Source organism: Sorex fumeus, unplaced genomic scaffold (assembly GCF_029834395.1).
Source record: "Sorex fumeus unplaced genomic scaffold, SorFum_2.1 ptg000019l, whole genome shotgun sequence".
Lineage (NCBI taxonomy): Eukaryota > Metazoa > Chordata > Mammalia > Eulipotyphla > Soricidae > Sorex > Sorex fumeus.
The window spans coordinates 16,877,452-16,882,030 of NW_026606076.1; positions in this window are offsets into that span (position 1 = coordinate 16,877,452).

Sequence of the window (4,579 nt, forward strand, 5' to 3'; positions counted from 1 at the left end):
TCTGGTTCGAGCCACAGCCATGCTTAAGACCACTCTCCACAAGTTCGGATGAGCCTCATGCAGGAAGGTACTGGCAGAGGAACCCAAGTGTGCAGGACCTGGGGCTGAGATCTCCAAGCTGCTCGTATTGGGACTGGGCCTCCTCCACCCAGATCTCCCATCTTCCAGTATGTAGGCGTGACACCCACCGACTGTTCCCGGTGCCGTGTAATCCCATCAATGGCCAAGACACAAAGACTATAAAACCGTGCTCTGGGGAGTGCACGGCCACACAAAATTTTATTATCTAGTCTTAATCTGGAAAAACTGGCAGGCTACCAGAAGTATCCTGCCCACACCGCAGAGTCTGGCAAACTCCCCATGGTGTATTCAATATGCCAAAAACCAGTAACAATCATGGTTCTCTTTCTCCTGACCCTGAAAGAGCCTCAAATGTGGTACTTCTTAAAATCTCAGGGATAGGAAGAAGGAGACATTACTGGGGCCTGCTTGAGTCAATCAATGAACAACAGGATGACAACGAGACAGTGAGAGAAGAAGAGACACAGAGTTAGAGGACATGGCTGCGACTTAAAGAGAAGGCTGAGAGCTGAGAGTAAGAGTAGCTGGGGAGATTGGGGAGGAGTCACAGAGAGCGTTGGAGAGTGAGTTAGAGAGAGGGTTGGATAGAGCTGGGAGACAAGAGACTGAATAAACTGCAAGTAATCAGCAACCAGTCTGGTCCTCATTCTACTTTCATCGGTCCAAAGCAACAACTGTCCAGGGTGGAGAAGTGGCGCAAGAGCACCAAATGTGGACAGAGAGGGAGAGCTACCAGGAGAGACCGGGAACATCTGTTAACGGGTAAATCCTGTTCAAAATCCCACTTCTCATAAGTTCCCCCAGGCCCCCCTGGAGTGACTCCTGAGTGCAGAGTCAGGAGTAGTCCAGAGCACTTCTGGCTGTGATCCGAAAACAAAAACACAAAAAAGTGAACTGTGGGGGTCGGCTGGAGCGATAGCACATCGGGGAGGGTGTTTACCTTGGGCACGATCAACCCATCTTTGATTCCCAGCATCCCCAATGGTCCCCCAAGAACTGCCAGGAGTAATTCCTGAATGCATGAGCCAAGAATGACCCTTGTGCATCACTGGGGGTGATCCAAAAAGAAAAAAAAAATGAAAGTGAATTGTGTAGTTAATCAGAAAAAAGAACACAACTATCTCGACTTAGTAAAGAAGCATTTTTATGATGGCTACAGAGAAAGCACAGACCACGAGTTGCTTGTCTGGCACATAGCTGACTGAGGTTCAATCTCTACCACCTCACTGGGTCCCCAAACCTAGCATTATCAATGAGAACAGAGCCGAGATAAACTCTAATCTCCATTGGGTGTAGTCAACCAAAAATAAATCAATAAATTTAGGTGCCACAGCTATAGTCTAGTAGGGTACTGGCCTTGTACACGGCTGACCTGTATACCCCGGCACAACACTGAGTACCATTTGTTACTTTTGGCAGCAACCACAGGGTATGACCATATATATGTGTATATATATACACATATATACATATACACATATACACATATACACTCCCCTTGGAGGGGAGCGGGTTGAGCTTTCCTCCCCGCCCCGGCCAGGGCTACGGCAGCCGGAGACCTCCAGGACCAGCCACCACCATGCTGAGACCACTCTCCGCACACCTGAAGGTACTGGCAGAGGGACAAAGCCACGCGGGTTCCGGGGCCGAGACCTCCAAGCCTACTCGAATTGGAGTCGAGCATCTTCCACCCAGATCCTCCAAATTCCAATAGGCGGGGGTCACACCCACCACCTGGCCCCCTGGCGCCGTGTAATCCCATCAGCGGCCAAGACTCAGAGACTATAAAATCCAGATCCCGGAACCGCGCGGCCGCGAATCATCTTATTATCTCATTCCTACTTTGGACAAACTTGCAGGCTGTCGAATGTAGCCTGCCTACAGGGCAGAGTCTGGCAAACTCCCCGTGGCCTACCAAATATGCCAAATACCAGTAACAATGATGGATCTCATTCTCCTAAAGAGCCCTGAATATAATCTCAGGGCTAGGATGAAAGAGACGTTACTGGGGCCTGCTCGATGCAATCGACGATTAACAGGATGATGAAATGAAATGATGAAAAAATACATATACACATATATATGTATATATACACATATATGTGTGTTTGTGTATGTGTGTATATCTATATATCTACATATATATTTATATATATGTAACTTGTTCACTAGTCAACCTCCACCAACCAGTTTTGTAGAATGCAGGTTTGGATTTTGCTAAAGGTGGCAGAACTTTGAGCTTACCTGAGAGGTGCTTGGAGGAATCCTGCTTTGTACAGGAGAGTGTATCATGGTAGACTGCTTGCAAGGACAGGTCTTGCATTCCTGGCCTATCTCTGACTGCAGGAATTCAAATTCTATATAAATAATGTGAACCTTGTGAGAAAGTTACAGCAGGGGGCAGGGCTGAGGCCCAGCTGGTAGATAGAGGTCAGGACAGGGTTGCTGGCTCCTGGTGCAAACTTGAGCCAGAAGTACAGGCTGCAATTTCAAAGGCTATCAGCGGCACAAAAGAGCTGAGAGTGAGTGGCAGGGCATTTGTCATGAACGCAAAAGACTTAGCTTCACTACCTGTATTGCCAAGGAGTGATCCCGGAGAGCTGCTGGGTTTGGCAAAATCCCGCATAGTCAATCCTCCTGCCTAAATAAAGGCAATGAGGAGTTAACTGTCAACAGAAGAGGTGAAAAATCTAGTAATATGTTCTGAATGGTCAGTCCTCTGGGTTTGTTGTTTCAGTTTTGGGACCACATCCAGAAATGCTCAGAGCTTACAGGTCAGGTTTTCAGGCTATGGTTTACCTATGGGTACGTGAATTTATAAAAGAAAAAGAGGATGAAAAATTAGAGGATGAAAAATTGTACTTGGAGCCAGAGTGATAGTACAGTTGGCAGGGCATATGTTCGGTCCCCGGCATCACATACAGTCCCCCAAGCACTCCCAGGAGTGACACTGATATTTGTGATTGAGGGGTGGTTTTTGTACCCTTTTACTTAGTTCCTATTTAATCAGATTTCCCCTGGATTCCATCATCAAGACCCATTATTTATAGGGACTAGAGCAATGGCACAGAGGGTAGGGTGTTTTCCTTGCATGTGGCTGACCCAGGTTCGATTCCCAGCATCCCATATGGTCCCCCGAGCACAGCCAGGAGTGATTCCTGAGTGCAAAGCCAGGAGTATCCCCTGAGCATCTCTGGGTGTGACCAAAAAAAAGGACCAATTTTTTACAGGTTAACATACAAATCAAGTCCAAATGCTGGGACATTGGCATAGGAAATAGTAATCATTACTATTATTATTATGGTTTGCTATATAAGGAAACTCAGGAGGTTAATTCAGGTTCACCAGGAGCCCAGACGTTAGTAGGCATATGAAAATATACAGTGGCAAGAAATCTTAAGAGTTTACAGAATGGGAAGATCTTTGTGTTTCCCTGAATTGCAATCATCAGCAATTCCCTTTCCCTCATAGTACTGAAGGCACCAGTTTAATTTGAACTTGAGAACTGTAACGTAAAGAATGAACTAGGAGTGTACATTTAAGACATCAAAAGGTTGAAGCAGAGTGTTTGCCACAAGATCCCCCAAGCACCACACTTCAAGAGTAATTACTGAGTGCATATTCAGGAGAAACCCCTGAGCATCACCCAGGTGGGACACAAAAATGGAAAAAAAAATGGTCAAAGGGCAAGCCATGAGGAACCCAGAGATAATGGAGGCATTGTGTATCCAACCCAAGGGCTGGGGGAGATTGAATGATGCATTCAAGGTAAACTGAAATTCAGATTTTAGGGACTGCTGGGAGTTTGTCTTGCAGGGGATGACAGGATATAATCCCTTTCCCTCCCAGGCCCACCTGGAGTTATCCTGCCTGGGGAGCCAGAAGTAACTCCATTTCTGGTTGTGCCTTATCCCCACCCCTACAAAAAAGTACTTGTTTTGTGTATTGAACAGAAAGCGCTATGTCAGGGGGATCAGGTTTATGAATGACAGATGCGAGCGATTTCAGTGATCCCTGCGATCAAGGCTTTCTCTGCCTGTAGATGTTTTTTCTGGGCTCACCTCCAGTATCACATGGTCCCCTGGTACCACAGGGAGTAATCAGCTACCTCGGAAGCACCGGGAAACTTAGGATTTGCATCTTTGGGGAGGGAGACATAGTCAACAGTGCTCAGGGCTTATTTATTCCTGCCTTTGCACTCAGGAGTCACTCCTCTGGGGCCAGGGTTGAGGGCTCCTAACGTCCTAAGGTCCAGCAAATCCTAATGTTTGGAGGGAATTGATGTAGGCATGCAGGAAGGCTCCCAAGGTAAAGGCAGTAAATTTCCCAGGAATAGCTCTGAAGTTGTGAAGGCCAACCTTGAAGAAAACAGAAACTAAGGCCTGATCACACCCTCACCTATGGCCAGTAACAGACCCAGAGAAGCTCCTGCAGAAACAAAAAGCCAGGAAAGGAATTTCAAAGAAGATCATCACCACTCTCAACCTGCCTAGGCAAC